Source organism: Tachysurus fulvidraco, chromosome 18 (genome assembly GCF_022655615.1).
Source record: "Tachysurus fulvidraco isolate hzauxx_2018 chromosome 18, HZAU_PFXX_2.0, whole genome shotgun sequence".
Taxonomy (NCBI): Eukaryota; Metazoa; Chordata; class Actinopteri; order Siluriformes; family Bagridae; genus Tachysurus; species Tachysurus fulvidraco.
The window spans coordinates 18594844-18611396 of NC_062535.1; positions in this window are offsets into that span (position 1 = coordinate 18594844).

Here is a 16553-nt window from a genome sequence, read left to right on the forward strand (position 1 = left end):
CGTACGTGACATCACTTATGAATTAATTTAAATGTAATGTAAATAGTCAACTGTACCTGTTTCATTTTTATGGTAACAGTTTTGAATCTTATCGACCTAGATGCTCCATAACTTTCTGTTCTATAGTGGTAAGACTGTAACATGAGTTTGAGATAATATAAACCTAAATACAATATAATGATAAAAGGTTGCAGGGTATTTTTGTTGTCTTCATCATCTCCCCCACCTCTTTTGCTGGTGATACCAACTTCATGGCAAACAGCTGATCACAGTTTGGACATGAATTTGATACTCATGAAGTAATTTATATTGACGTACGTGACATCACTTATGATGTAATTATACTGACGTACGTGACATCACTTATGATGTAATTATACTGACGTAAGTGACATGACTCATGAAGTAATTTATACTGACGTAGGTGACCACTTATGAAGTAATATTTACTGACTTACGTGACATCAGTTATGATGTAATTATACTGACGCACGTAACATCACTCTCTCTCTCACTCATTTTCTACCGCTTATCTGAACTTCTCGGGTCACGGGGAGCCTGTGCCTATCCCAGGCGTCATCGGGCATCAAGACAGGATACACCCTGGACAGAGTGCCAACCCATCACAGAGCGCACACACACACACACACACACACACACACACACACACATCCACTCACACAATCACACACTATGGACAATTTTTCCAGAGATGCCAATCAACCTTCCATGCATGTCTTTGGACCGGGGGCGGAAACCGGAGTACCCGGAGGAAACCCCCAAGGCACGGGGAGAACATGCAAACTCCGCACACACAAGGCGGTGGCGGGAATCGAACCCCGTCCCTGGAGGTGTGAGGCGAACGTGCTACCCACTAAGCCACCGTGCCCCCCCCACATAACATCACTTATGAGGTAATTATACTGACGTACCTGTCCCTTAGTGACACTTGTTTTCAGATTGAGTAGGAAACCCTTCTGCTCTCCCACTAAAGGATGTGTCCTAATTTGCACGGGTTAGTTTTGAAAACACAAGATCACTTATCAGAGTTGATGTTATCTTGAACGCAGGTGTCCTTCAAAGTCCCCTCGGTCTTCTAACAAAAGATCCTCTTCAAGTTCTTCTACCTAATCTATTGTTTAAATCTTTAAATGAAGGAGTCAGACTTAGACTTTTTGTCTTTTCACGATCCTCACAATGGGAGGCCTTGTTTTTATTAAAAGTAGTGTAATACAGATAAATGTGTGTAATATATGTAAAATAAAAGAAAATTACAAATAGGATTTTCAGCAGGTTTCACATAATTACAGGAACCTCAGCCTTCATTGTTTAATGTTGTGTCACAGATGCTGTTTTAAAAGTGTACAATTGATTTAATTGAATGAAAACCAATCTAAAACAATCAAAACCAAATACAGAAATAACAAACAACACGTGACAGAAGTACATATTAAATGGTACTTATTAATATATTTTTGCTAAATGAAACGGATTCATATGTACAACATTTGGCTGATTTAATGGATATTTTTATGTCTTTTTTTTCTCTAAATTAATCAGTGCTTTCATAATTATTTATTATCAAAATATTTGTGGTCATTGTGAAAAACTGAATTTAATAACCTTTACATCTGAAACTTTATCCTTGTGCTGTATTACTGTATACTGCATGCAAGATGAATATAAACCCAGATCATGACTGTTTAAAGACGTGTTCACTCACTGGGCACTTTATAGCAATGCCAGACCATCACTGAGTAGTATTAGCACATTCATGTAGTTATCTAATCAGCCAATCATATGGCTGCAGCACACTGCCAAAGGTCACACAGATACAGGTGAAGGGCTTCAGTTAATGTTCATATCAACCTCACAGAAATTCCCTCCTGTCAGTGAGTCCTGTTCTGGGTTGTAAAGAGTGAAACCCACTGAGGTCTTCTGCAGATGTAGCCTATACAAGGTTCAATGTTTTATACATTACACCCAGCAGGTGGTGAAATACTTAAAACCGCCTGTGTGATGTCAACAACAGTTAAGGTAACAGACATCAGACATTTTCCTTTCTTCTGATTTACATTTATGGCATTTGGCAGAGGCCCTTATCCAGAGCAACGCAGGTTTAACTCATACAACCAAAGGTAAAGAGTTTTGCTCAGGGGCCCAGCAGTAGCAGCTTGGGGGTCACCTTCCAATCAGTAGACCATCACCTTAGCCACTGAGCTACCACTTTACAATTCTGATGTTTGATATGAACATTAACTAATGCTCTTAAACCTCCGTCTGTGTTGTGTATTGTGTTTGTGTGTGTGTGTGTGTGTGTGTATGTGTGTGTGTGTGTGTGTGTGTGTGTGTGTGTGTGTGTGTGTGTGTGTGTGTGTATTTATATTACACACATAAGTGCCACCTCAGTGTTGTGCATGTTCACATTTAATGAGTTAATTCTGACTTTATTACCACATTAAGTAGTTGTGTGAATGGAATACAGTACCTTGGTTCTTCTTTTTCCACTGTATCAGTCCAGTAAATAAAAGGGCAATGAGAAGCAGCACGAGAACAACAGACACGGCAGTGATGACAGGTAAAGTTTGGAAACCTGGAAGAAAACAGAACAATTAAACTTTAGGTTTGTGTCTATGGGAGTGTGTATGTGTGTATATGTGTGTATGTTCATATACGTGTTTGTATGTGTGTGCGTGTGGGTGTATGTGCGTGTGTGTATGTGTGTGCATGTCTGTGTGTGAGTGCATGCGTGTGTGTATGAGTGTGCATGTCTGTGTGTGAGTGCATGCGTGTGTGTATGAGTGTGCATGTCTGTGTGTGAGTGCATGCGTGTGTGTATGTGCATATACATGTGTGTATGTGCGTGCGTGACTGTGTGCATGTCTGTGTGTGAGTGCATGCGTGTGTGTATGTGCGTGTGTGTATGCACATGTGTGTATGTGCGTGCGTGACTGTGTGCATGTCTGTGTGTGAGTGCATGCGTGTGTGTATGTGCGTGTGTGTATGCACATGTGTGTATGTGCGTGCGTGACTGTGTGCATGCAGGGCTCTCAAGTATCACACATTGAACATGAAAGTCACTCATTTCGTTTTTTTGTCACGCTCTCCCTTCACACATTGTATTTAAAATTTGTCACTCTTGCCTAACTTCAAAACTTGAGAGTTCTGCAAAAGTCTGTATTCTTTCATGCTGATAAAAGCTTTGGCTGAAAAAGTCCTTGTAAAAAACACGAGTTTACACACTTTTGGTGATTATAAACTGAACACAATCCTGAGTTTATGTAGTTAGAGTTGTGTGTTGCAGTAACATTCTAACACTCTACATGTTTTACTGTGATGTGGACTTAACACTGTAAAGTTTTGTTTAGATTTACAGTAGGTTTTATTACCCCGGGGGTAAACACCCATACTAACACCGCTTCTACATTAGACTTGTGAAACCTTCCTGTAGCCGGAGATAAAGGTGGGGTTAAGTGTGTAAAGGGTGTAAAGCTTCGTTGTGTTTTATATCCAGCATGTCTTTCTTTTTGTTATTCGTTTAACATTTCCCAAACAGAGAGCATGTCTGCAGTGTTACAGCTCTGTGATCTGATTGGCTCTTGCCTCATGGCTCAGTTTAACTGCATGTTGTGTAGATATGAGCTACAACCTACTGTATCCCTAACTTCTGCATCCTCAACACTTGCACCCACTAGCTTTATATCCTCATTAATTACATCCATATACCTCCTCTTTGGCCTTCCTCTTTGCCTCCTGCCTGGCAGCTCCATGTCCAGAACTGATGGTGGGATCAACTGGAAGAAAGGAAACAGTCCATTTATCACTCTGAGTTTAAACCCTTATTAAATCAGGTCTATTGTACAGAACATCACAAAAGTCTCCACAAGAGGAAATGAAGACTTTTAATACATTTAACTTCATTTACAAAACATTGCCATTTCCCACAGATTCATCTCTCTACCATAATGAACATGTGACATTTACACATCAGGCTTTCTAAAAGTGTGTGTGTGTGTGTGTGTGTGTGTGTGTGTGTGTGTGTGTGTGTGTGTGTGTGTGTGTGTGTGTGTGTGTGTGTGTGTGAGTGTGTGTGTGTGTGTGTGAGTTTGTGTGCGTGAGTGCATAAATGAGTGAGTGTGTGTGTGCAGAGCCGATCGGCCCTATACGCACAATTCGCAAGTTGCGTAGGGCCCCGCAAAGGCACCGCCTCCCCTGCAGCGCGTGTTAATGCTTACTGTGTAGCATGGGCGAGGCTAAAAAGGAGCTCAGCACCCCTACAATTTTTATTAATATTTTAGTCCAGCGAGTCGCCGCCGCTGTGGAATAGCCCAGGACTTGAGTGACTCGTCTATAGTCATAAACGGAGAGAAGTAGCGCCGGTTACAATGTTCTTCCGCAAGACGCACGCAGTTCTGTTTATTAACCGCTAGAGCGTGAAACAAAAACAGCAGTGCGAAAAATAAACTGCGTACCTGTGTAGTGTGTACGTGTGTCTCTGTTGGTAAAGTTTATCGTTAATTTGATACTCATTTTAACAATCGGGAGTCGTGTAAACATTACGTCACGTGCGTCTTTTCTGGTCAGTCGTCATGGAAACACAAAGCCCTGGCGTTTGGCCCAGAGTGAAAATAAATGACATATCACTGTATACCACCAGTATGTGTGAAAACACTCACTCACTTTGCTGTATTTATTCATTCCTCACACACAGAGGATTTAACCTGAACCAGGCGTAACTCCTGAACTCCTAGCATTACAATCTCTCTCTCTCTCTCTCTCTCTCTCTCTCTCTCTCTCTCTCTCTCTCTCTCTCTCTCTCTCTCTCTGTGTGTGTGTGTGTGTGTGTGTGTGTGTGTGTGTGCGCATGCATGAGTGCGTACAGTAAGTGAGTGAGTGTATGTGTTTGAGTGTGTGTTTGAGTGTGTGTGCGTGACTGCGAAAGTCAGTGAGTGTGTGTGTGTGAGTGTGTGTATGTGTGTGTGAGTACGAGTCAGTGAGTGTGTGTGTGTGTGTGTGTGTGTGTGAGTGTGTGCTTAAGATACTTAAGTGAATGAGTGTGTGTGTGAGTGCGTAAGTAAGTGTGTGTGTTTGAGTGTATGTGTGTGAGTGTGTGTGATTGAGTGCATAAGTAAGCGTGGGTCTGTGTTTGTGCGTGTGTGTGCATGTGTGTGTGAGTGTGTGTGTGAGTGTGTGTGTTTGTGCATGCATGAGTGCTTAAGTGTGTGTGTGTGTGTTTGAATGTGTGTACGTGTGCGTGTTTGTGTGTGCGCATGTGTGAATGTGTGTGAGTGTGAGTGCGTAAATGACTGTGTGTGTTTGAGTGTGTGTGCGTGTGCGTGTTTGTGTGTGCGCATGTGTGAATGTGTGTGTGCATGAGTGCGTAAATGACTGTGTGTGTTTGAATGTGTGTGCGTGTGTGTGATTGAGTGCATAAGTGAGTGTGTATGTGTGTGTGCTTGTCTGTGTGAGTGCGTAAGTAAATGTTTGTGTGTGCGTGTGTGTGAGTGTGTGTGCGTATGCAGGAGTGCGTAAGTGTGTGTGTGTGTGTGTGTGTGTGTGTGTGAGTGTGTGTGTGTGTGTGTGTGTGTGTGTGATTGAATGCATAAGTGAGTGAGTGTGTGTGTGTTTGTGTGTGTATGTGTGAGCGTGTGTGCGTGAGTGCGTAAGTAAGTGTGTACGTATATGTGTGTGTGTGCGTGTGTGTGCACATGCATGAGTGCGTAAGTGAGTGAGTGTGTGTGTCGTGTGTTTGAGTGTGTGTGTGCGTGTGTGTGATTGAGTGCATAAGTGAGTGCGTGTGTGTGTGTGTTTGTGTGTGTGTGAGAGTGTGTGTGCGCATACATGAGTGTGTAAGTGAGTGAGTGTGTGTTTGAGTTTGTGTGCGTAGTGAGTGTGTGTGTGCGTGTGCATGTGTGTGTTTGTATGTGTGTGAGTTTGTGTGCGTGAGTGCATAAGTAAGTGTGTGTTTGTGTGTATGTGTGCGTGTCTGAGTGTGTGTGTGTGAGTGCATAAGTAAGTGTGTGTTTGTGTATGTGTGCGTGTCTGAGTGTGTGTGCGTGAGTGCATAAGTAAGTGTGTGTTTGTGTATGTGTGCGTGTCTGAGTGTGTGTGCATGAGTGCATAAGTAAGTGTGTGTTTGTGTATGTGTGCGTGTCTGAGTGTGTGTGCATGAGTGCATAAGTAAGTGTGTGTTTGTGTGTATGTGTGCGTGTCTGAGTGTGTGTGCGTGAGTGCATTAATGAGTGAGTGTGTATGAGTGTGAGGCAGAGAGAGTGTGTTTGTGTGTGTGTGTGTGTGTGTGTGTGTGTGTGTGTGTGTGTGTGTGTGTGTGTGTGTGTGTGTGTGTGGGTGTGTGTGAGTGTGTGTGCGTGAGTGCATAAATGGGTGAGTGTGTGTGAGAGTGAAACAGAGTGTGTGTGTGCGTGTGTGTGATTGATTGGATAAGTGAGTGAGTGTGTGTTTGAGTTTGTGTGAGTGCGTAAGTGAATGAGTGTATGTGATTGAGTGTGCATGTGTGTGTGTGTGTGTGCATGAGTGTGAATTTCAGTGAGTGTGTGTGCGTGTGCATGTGTGTGTGTGAGTGTGTGTCTGCGTATGTGTGAGTGTGTGTGATTGAGTGCGTAAGTAAGTGTGTGTCTGTGTGTTTGTGCATGCATGAGTGCGTAAGTGAGTGTGTGTGTGTGTGTGTGGTTAAGTGAGTGTGTGTGCATGTGTGTGTCTGTGTGTGCACATGTATGAATGTGTGTGAGTGTGTGAGTGTGAGTGCGTGAGTAAGTGTGTGAGTGTGTGTGCGTGTGTGTGATTGAGTGCATAAGTGGGTGTGTGTGTGCTTGTCTGTGTGAGTGTGTGTGTGTTCGAGATCCACCTATGGGAAGGGCATCTGTTCCTGACCTCTACAGAAGCATCCAATTGCACCAAGTCTGGCTTGAGAGACAGGAGCGCATGCCAAAGGCAGGTAAGGTAACGCCCCTTACCCGAATGCATAATGCACCAGCACACGCTGCCTTTCCTCAGTTAACTTTCGCTTCTCGTGACTTCTGCTCCTACCTCACAGCTCCCTGGTATTTTTTGGACTGCACTTTCTGTCTTCAGGAGGACTTATCGCTCGATCAGCCTCCACCAGACGTGCTCGTCCTCCGCCAGGTTAGCTTCGCGAGCCGACCACGCTCGCTCCCCTTTTTTTCTGTAGGTTGCCCGCCTGCTTTTTTCCCTTCGTATGGCGCTCTCCAAAGCGGCTCTGGCTACTCCGGTGGACAACCTATTGCGAGCCAGCCTGGCCGCATGCGGAGCGCTTATCGCCGCGAGGGATTCCCATCCCTTCTGCGTTGTCTGCACGGGTCTCAAGCATGTGCAAGAGGCTATTGATCTACTGTAGCCATTGCCTGGTGCTCCCAAAAAAGCTCCTGCTTCGCAGGCTCAATACGGCCACTTCCCAGTGCGTCGACTTCGAGCTGTCTGACTTGGAGTGGGTAAAAGGCGACGTCCTCTGACTGGGCCGACATGTGTCCTTCCGACAGGTTCCAGGGATGAGGCCGAGGCGGGCCTTCTCGAGGGCTCAGATGACGAGGAAGCCATCCCGTCTTCCGCAGGCCCTCAGGCTCCCCCCGCCCCACCTCAATCGGTGCTGTTGGAGCTTTGGGAACACGCCACCGTGCGCCTCAACATCGAGTGGCCGGCTCTCCTGAACGCTTCGGATCAGGAGAGGGATGTGTATGACGGTAAGCTTTTGGGGCCTTCTACCGGCCCGAGGAAGCAGCTCCTGCCCGTCCTCCCTGCATGTGCAAAACACATGAGGTATTGCTGGGGAGATCCCCTTGATCTAAAACACGGTCTCGCTGGGCTTGAGGTGAAGGATATGGCAGATCTGGGCATGGGCGATCCCCACGTGATCGAGCCTTCCATTGCCAGACACCTTAACCCATCCCAGGGTGGGCTGCTCGCCCCACTCAAGCCCGTCCTCCCGGGCAAGATGGATCGTTTCTCCGCATCGATCCATCAGGCGTCATTTAAAGCCTCAGCTCTTTCCATTCGAGCTCTCAATGTCTCCTCGCTGCTGTCCGCGTATCAGGCTGAACTCCTGCTTGATTTGGGCTAGCAGTGGGTTGCCATCCATCGATCTTTGGTCTGTCCAGGTGACTGGGTGCACTATGGCCTTGTCGGTGGTCGGAGAATGTGCGCTGTGGCTCAACCTATCTGGTCTCCCTGACAGTGAGAAGCGTCGCATCGCTGGGGCGCCAGTTGTACCGACCCAGGCACTTTTCGGTCTGGCCGATCCCTCTCAGGGCGGTCATGATGCGGACAGTGGTTACGACGGATGCCTCCTTGACAGGGTGGGGAGCCACACAAGAGGGCAGATCAGTGAACGGTGTGTGGCCGATCTCACTTTGTTCAGCCCATATAAATTACTTGGAGATCCTCACTGTGTGGAAAGCTCTAGTGCCAGGGACTCTTCCACACGTTCTCTCTATGATTGCAAATGGCGTGTATTTGAGGCGTGGTACAAGGAGCACCAGCTCGTCTCATATCTGTGCTCAGTCGCTGATATTCTGGGTTTTTTGCAGGACCTTATCGATTGTAGCAGGACCTTTACGACGATTAAGGTCTATTTGGCGGCTATCGCTGCATGTCACAACGGTTTCGCCGACGCTACCATGGGACAGCATCCCCTTATCTGTAGATTTATGAAGGGTGTCCGCCGCTCCCTGCCAGTCACCAGGAGTGTGGTCCCGGATTGGGACCACTCTATGGTGCTGGAGGTGTTAGCCCAGCAGCCTTTTGAGCCCCAGGGGGATATCTCCCTCCGGTTGCTGTCCTTGAAGTTGGCACTGCTTCTGGCTTTGGCTTCCGCCAAACGTGTCAGTAATTTGCATGCGCTCTCCGTTCATTCCTCGAGCACCAAATTCTCGCTCAGTAGGTATAAGTTTTGGCTTAACCATAACCCGGCCTTCATGCCTAAGTGCTTTCCGGATTTCCCTGGTAGTGTGATGTGTTTGAAAATCCCATCTCTATGCAACGCCTCTCTGGCTTGATTGTAGAAGCCGTCACCTTAGCATATCAGTCTAGGGGCATGCAGCCTCCAGGTGGCCTCAGTGCTCACTCCACTAGAGGCTTGGCTGCTTCTTGGGTTCTGTTTGGGGGAGTTCCCTTGCAGGACATTTGTGCCGTGGCGAGCTGGTCCTCTCCACACACCTTTGTCAGGCACTACCGGCTTGATGTTACACGTACCACGGTGGCTCATGCAGTCTTGAGTGTGGGCTATTCGTAGCCACGTCCTACAGGGCCTGTGCTCTTTTCAGCCCTGTCTGCCCGGCCTGGCTTTTCAGGCATATGGTCTTCTCCCTGCAGAGCACCCGGGTTGGTCCATTCACGTGTTTGTATACATGTTCTTTTCCTGCAGGCGGCCCGCTTGTTGGACATCAGTGGGGGTTTAACATGCATGTTGCCTCATGCTGTGTTTTCTCCTTGGCGGAGCTTTTTACCCCGTGCAGTATGTTATGCCTGCTGCTTTGTGACGTGCCGAGAACCATCTTTTTGGCCGTCCTCTGGTTTACAGGGCCTCGCTGTGAGTAAGCCGGGGAGTTGTCTATGTCTCCCATAGGTGGATCTCGAACATGAGATGATGAAAGAGAACATTAGGTTACTTTCGTAACCCAAGTTCTCTGAAACATCGAGTGGAGAGATCCACGAAGTTTGCCCCGTTTGCTGCACGAGAAGCGAATATGCTCACTGAGGAAAGGCTCGGGTAAGGGCGTTACCTTACCTGCCTTTGGCACGCGCTCCTGTCTGTCAAGCCAGACTCGGTGCAATTGGATGCTTCTGTAGAGGTCAGGAACGGATGCCCTTCCCATAGGTGGATCTCTCCACTCGATGTTTCAGAGAACCGGGGTTACGAAAGTAACCTAATGTTATGTTATACAGGGAAAACACTACCAACTCGTACAAAGGATACGTTGTACTGTGCTTACATTTGACACATGCTGTGTGGCTGTCACTACTATTGCACTATAATGCTGCTGCTGCCACTTTATGACAATAGATTCACACTTCATATTAGGGAATCTGTCATCAATGATGGCTCATTGGATTGAAAATACTCTTCATTTTTTTGCACTAATAAATGCTTACGCCAGCCAGCTAATAAATGTTGTACCATATTTTTTTCTATACTGTCATAAATGTCATTATTGCAAATATTCTTGAAATATTAAGATATAATTTTGAGGCTATATCACCCGCCCATAATGTCAGACATCTGATATCTGGTAAATTTGATAAAGATATTAAACCCACATTTTGTGTTGATTAACAGGAAGAAGAGAGATGAGGTTGCAGGTCGACCGCTCTGATAAAACATCAGCCCTGATCTTTAAACATGTGACATGTAGTTAAGGACTAGTGTTAGAACAACTCTTCAGTTTTACACTGTAAATAAACAGAGATCATGTTCACTTGTGTCGTGGTCACGTGGTCACTTAAACATGTACTTTTCTTCATGCACTAAGTGAAGTGAAGCTCCTCTGTGTGCTTTTGAAGCTAAACACAAAGTCTCAGCAGCCCTGAACTTCACTACATTAAACACAGGAGCCCATGAATACAAGGTCTGTGCTAAATGTCCAATTCTTTAATGTTACACTTACAATGAAGATTAATGTGAAGTGCTTTTACTTACCTGGAATCAGGAAGAAGGTGAAGATGAGGAGGATCTTCATTATAAATCCAGACTCAGAAACTTCAGAAAATAAAAATAATAAAATATTAGTTATACGCCAATCCAGTACTGTCCTTATCTCTGTGACTGGGCATCTTTTTGTGTGTTATGAGAGGAATACAACATCATGTCCACTTCCACTTTTGAGCTGCTGACAGAAAACAACTCAGGAAGTCTGTGTGAAGTGTTGAGTGTCGTTGTTACAACAGCTGCTGTCAATGTAACAGAAACAAAAGAACAGAAAACATGTTTCTGATACTAAACTAATGACCAGTGGTCATTATCAATGAGATGCAGAAAGAGGAAGAATTGGACAAAAATGTAGATGCTTGTCATGCAACCTTATATACAGTAATGTGAAAAAGTGTTGGCCCCCTTCCTGATTTTTTTTTGTACATCAACACAACCAATTATAGGAAACAACCAAATATAATAGGTTTGTTGTGAATGGTTTATTAAGTTTTAGTTTGTTTTTTATAATTTCATGGTAAACATTTTGCTTATCCTGCATGTGGATGCAAATATAATGTAAATACTCAACTGTCTTTTTTATGGTAAAAGTTTTGAATCTTATCGACCTAGATGCTTCATAACTTTTTCATTCATTTCATTCATTTTCTACCACTTATCCGAACTAATCTCAGGTGTCACTGGGCATCAAGGCAGGATACACCCTGGATGGAGTGCCAACCCATCACAGGGCACACACACTCTCTCATTCACTCACACAATACGGACAATTTTCCAGAGATGCCAATCAACCTACCATGCATGTCTTTGGACCGGGGGAGGAAACCGGAGTACCCGGAGGAAACCCCCGAGGCACGGGGAGAACATGCAAACTCCACACACACAAGGTGGAGGCGGGAATCGAACCCCGACCCCGGAGATGTGAGGCAAACGTGCTAACCACTAAGCCACTAAAAAGCTTAATTTATACTGACGTACGTGACATCACTTATGAATTAATTTAAATGTAACAGTTTTGAATTTTATCGACCTAGATGCTCCATAACTTTCTGTTCTATAGTGGTAAGACTGTAACATGAGTTTGAGATAATATAAATCTAAATACAATATAATGATAAAAGGTTGCAGGGTATTTTTCTTGTCTTCATCATCTCCCCCTCCTCTTTTGCTGGTGAGACGAACTTCACGGCAAACAGCTGATCACAGTTTGGACATGTATTTGATACTTATGGAGTAATTTATACTGACATATGTGTCCCTTATGTCTCTTTTCCACCGGAAAGAACCGGGTGCTGCTTCAGAACGAGCGCTAGTGCTGGTTCAAAGTTGGTTCCACTGGCGAACCTTCTAAGAACCGGTTTGCCTTTCCACCAGCTAGAGAGCCATCACAGCACCGAGTGTGACGTCACTGTATACGTGTCACGTCTCCCAGCAACGTTAGCGCAGCAGCGGCAAACACAAAAACAACAACAATGTTGTTTTACTGTTAATGCTCATGGCTTTGTGAACCTACATTGGCATCCAAACGCGGTGAATAAAACGTGTAAGTGCAGCTCCGTGTAATCTGTATAAACGGAGGTTGTAATCGATAAAGTACATAACGTTATTTTATTGTTAACACAGAAAAAATTTAGCCCTAGCATGTAGCTACCTACTATCATGTGTGCCGATAATATATCATATCGCGGTAAAGTAAAAATGTATTAAACATTAGAAAACTTAAGGTACATTATCAAATGCACTAACAGTAGCCCCGCCCACAGCCCTCGACACAAGCGGTTCTTAAGTCTAGACCAGCAACATTTTGGTGCTACTTAAGAACCACTTTTCCTGGTTCAGAGCCGGTGCTTTGGCGCTCGAAACAGAAATAACTGGTTCTAAATTAGGCTCTGGCTCCGAACCAGCACTCGAACTGCCTCAGTGGAAAAGGGGCATGTGTGACACGTGTTTCGGATTGCGTAGGAAACCCTTCCACAATGCCACTAAGGAATGTGTCCTGCGTGATGACGTCATAGCGCGCGCCACTAGGTGATGAGCCCCGATGCGCTTCATTCTGAATTAATACACCATCACGGAAGCCATCACTGCAGCGTTCTCCATGTCATTATTTCAGTAATTAATCCTTTTGGTACTTCTATACAGGTACAGTAGTTGTAAATTAAAACAATTATTTAAAAACGAACACTATTTAATGCAATACTATCGAGTTAAGTGTGTTGAAACCTGTTTGAAAACTTTTGTATTACTTTTGATAGTGTGTCATGAGCTACTAGGCCCGAGCACATGCGTAGTATGGGTACCTCGTGGTCAACGTGAGAGACGCTATCTGTTATAATTACTTAAAATATTGATGTTGTTGATGTTCTTAATTATGTTACATTGTTTCAGACGATTTGATTGTTTTATTTCAATTTAAGAGGAAGTATTAATGTAAGTTATATGTATGTTTCAGAATATTCCATTCTTGCAAAGAGCATGTAAAGTTAAGGAAGTGTGAAGAAGCAGCGATACACACATGTATTGACTGTATATATTGAGTTTTTGTTATGTCTATGTTCATGGTGATTCTGAATTAATACACCGTCATGGAAGCCATCACTGCAGTGTTCTCTGTGTCATTATTTCAGTAATTAATCCTTTTGGTACTTCTATTCAGGTACTACAATTTTGGAGGCACCGCTGGGATAGATGTTCAGTGGATCAACTTCCTGATCGGTAGAGCCCATCTAGCAACATCATCCACTTCTCAGAGATTCAGATGTGCAGCAGTGTGAAGTAGGACAAGTGGTGAGAAAGATCTGGTTGAGCAGTGCACGTGAAGAACTACAGTTGGTTCCTTCAGTGGCAATGTCAAGTCAGTGAGGTAAACGCCACTCTTAACACACTGTTTATACAGTTTATTCCATGGAAAACAAAATATGCACCTGAACTGACACTGAGAAATATTTCTGAGGCAACAGAAGTGCCAGATAGCCTACATCTGGTAGCAGCCAATGGAACAAACATGCTACTGTGGGTGGCTGGAAATGACATTTAAGCTGGCATCTCCTGGGACCAGGGGGAGGGAGATATTAATTCCTGTGCTTGTCCTGAAGGACCAAGAATTGTCCAGACCTATCATTGGATATAACGTCATTGAAAAGATTATGAAGCAACATGAAGTGAATGGATTCCCTGATGGGACTGGTTTAAACTTGTATAAGACTTTTAGAAATGCTTTCCCTAGCCTCAAGACGAAGGAGGTTCACACCTTCATCAATTTAGTGTCTGCAGAGGACTCCAAAGAGTATGCAGTTAGGACAGTGAAGGAAACTGTGAACATCCCCAAGCACACTGTTATGAAGATTCAATGTCAGGTAAAAGTGCCTTATGTGACACAAGATAGCATCTTGCTGTTTGAACCACATGTTAACCCTCAACATTCTGATGGACTTGAAATATTTGACACCTTTTTTATTATAAAAAAAAAGTGCTCGCCCATTGGTTACTATCAGTGTGCAGAATGGAACAGATCATGACATCACACTTATTGGCAGAACAGAACTATGGACACTGCAAGCAGTTAAATCGGTGCTACCAGCCAAAAAATCACAGAGTGCAGTCACAGCCTCTGTTACTCAGATCCCAAAGGAAACCATTAGTGCAGACGTCAACAGGGATCCATGGGATCCTCCAGTCGATGTCAGCCATTTTAACATTACCCCAACAACAAGTAAAGCAGATGTAGCGTGAGGAATGTCACGTTTTCTCAAAGTCAGATGATGACATTGGCTGTATTCCAGGATTGCAACTGAGTCTTACCCTAAATGATCACACCCCTGTTGCTCACACCTACTGTACACTTCAGTTCATAAACTGCTATACCAGAAAATGAAGGACTACTTATATGATCTGATTGCCCAAGGATGGGTGCAGAAATCCCATTCTCCTTACTCATCCCCAATCGTCTGCATCCGAAAAAAGATGGGAGCCTCAGATTGTGTGTCGACTATAGAGAGCTGAACAGCAAAATAGTTCCTGACCGCCAGCCGATACCTAGGGTGCAGGATGTACTAGATGGACTAGGAGGCAATGCATGGTTCTCTCTATTAGATCAAGGAAAGGCCTATTATCAGGGTTTTATGTCCCCGGAGAGCAGGCACTTGACTGCATTCACTACACCATGGAGCTTATATGAATGGTGATGCATTCCGTTTGGCCTTATGAATGCGCCAGCCGCATTCCAACATTTTATGGAGGAATGCCTGGACGGACTACGGGATAAAATCTGCATACCCTACCTCGATGACATTCTTGTCTTCACCAAGTCATTTAATGAACATGTTGAGGCAGTGAGGAAAGTACTGCAAAGACTGAAATGCAACGGAGTTAAGCTAAAACCGAGAAAATGTGGACTTTTCAAGAATGAAGTACGTTATCTGGGGAGACTCGTCTCAGCTGAAGGTAGCCGTGTGGACCCTGCAGATACTGTACTGTAACAGATACTTTTTGCTGTAACAGCACTCAAGGATAAGACACCAAGCACTGTGGGAGAATTGCGTAAAGTACTGGGCCTGCTCAGCTATTATCGCCAATATATGAAAGACTTCTCCCGGGTCGCCAACCCTCTGTATGACTTGCTAAATGCCAAGGCGGATTGTAGTGAGGACCAGAGGAAAGGGAAAAGAAAAAGGGAAACTCACAAGAAAAATCAGGTTGTGCCATCAAGTCAACCAATTGTGTGGACAAAACACCATCAAGGGATTCTTGAAAAGTTGATTGATCACCTTATCCAGCCTCCTGTGCTAGGATTTCCTGATTTCTCCCAACCATTTATCCTTCATACAGATGCCTCCAACCAGGGGCTGGGAGCAGTCCTGTATCAGAATCAGAATGGCAAGTTGAGAGTCATTTCCTATGGCTCTCAGACGTTAACAGCAGCAGAAAAGAACTATCACATGCACAGCAGGAAGTTGGAATTTTTAGCTCTAAAATGGGCTGTGACTGACAAATTCAGGAATTATCTCTACTATGCACCAACTTTTACTGTGTTCGGTGACAACAACCTATGTCCTGATTTTGACCAAGCTAAACGCCACTGGATGTCGTTGGGTTTCGGAGCCTGCAGATTTTCACTTTGCCATCCGTTATCGTCCTGGTAGAGAAAACATAGATGCAGACACACTGTCCAGAATGCCAGTAGATCTGGAAGAAACCATGAGATGAAAGAGCTTTCATCTGATGATGTAGGAGCATTGATCCAAGCAGTTGAGATTCAAAATGATCAAAATGCACCCCTCCCTGTGTTAAGGGAACTGCATGATGAGATGGGTCATCAGGGTCTTGACCGTACTACCAGTCTCATTAGAGATCGTTTTTTTCTGGCCATATATTCAAAAAGAAATTGAACACTATGTCCTCGTAACCTGCTCCTGCCTAAAACAAACGATCAAAAAAAATATGTAGAGAGACGAGAGCAGCACTTAAAAGCATCAAAACCACCTACCCATTTGAATTGGTGTCCATTGATTTCCTTCACTTGGACAAATGCAAGGGAGGCTATGCATAAATTTTGGTGATCATTGACCACTTCACTCGATTTGCACAGGCATATGCCACCACCTCAAAATCAGCAAAAACAGTGGCTGACCAGTTATTCAATGACTTCGCCCTCAAATTTGGTTTCCCCTCAAGAATTCACTATGATCAAGGAGGAGAATTCAAGAATCAGTTGTTCGCTCAGCTCAGAAAGTATAGTGGCATTGCTGGCTCAAGGACAACACCTTACCACCCCCATCCCTCCACCTCTACCCCGTGTGTTTCTCTGTCCAGGCCCAACACACTCATGAAGTGGTCTGCCCAGGAGCTGTTCACTCCGGCGCCAGGGCACCGCTGG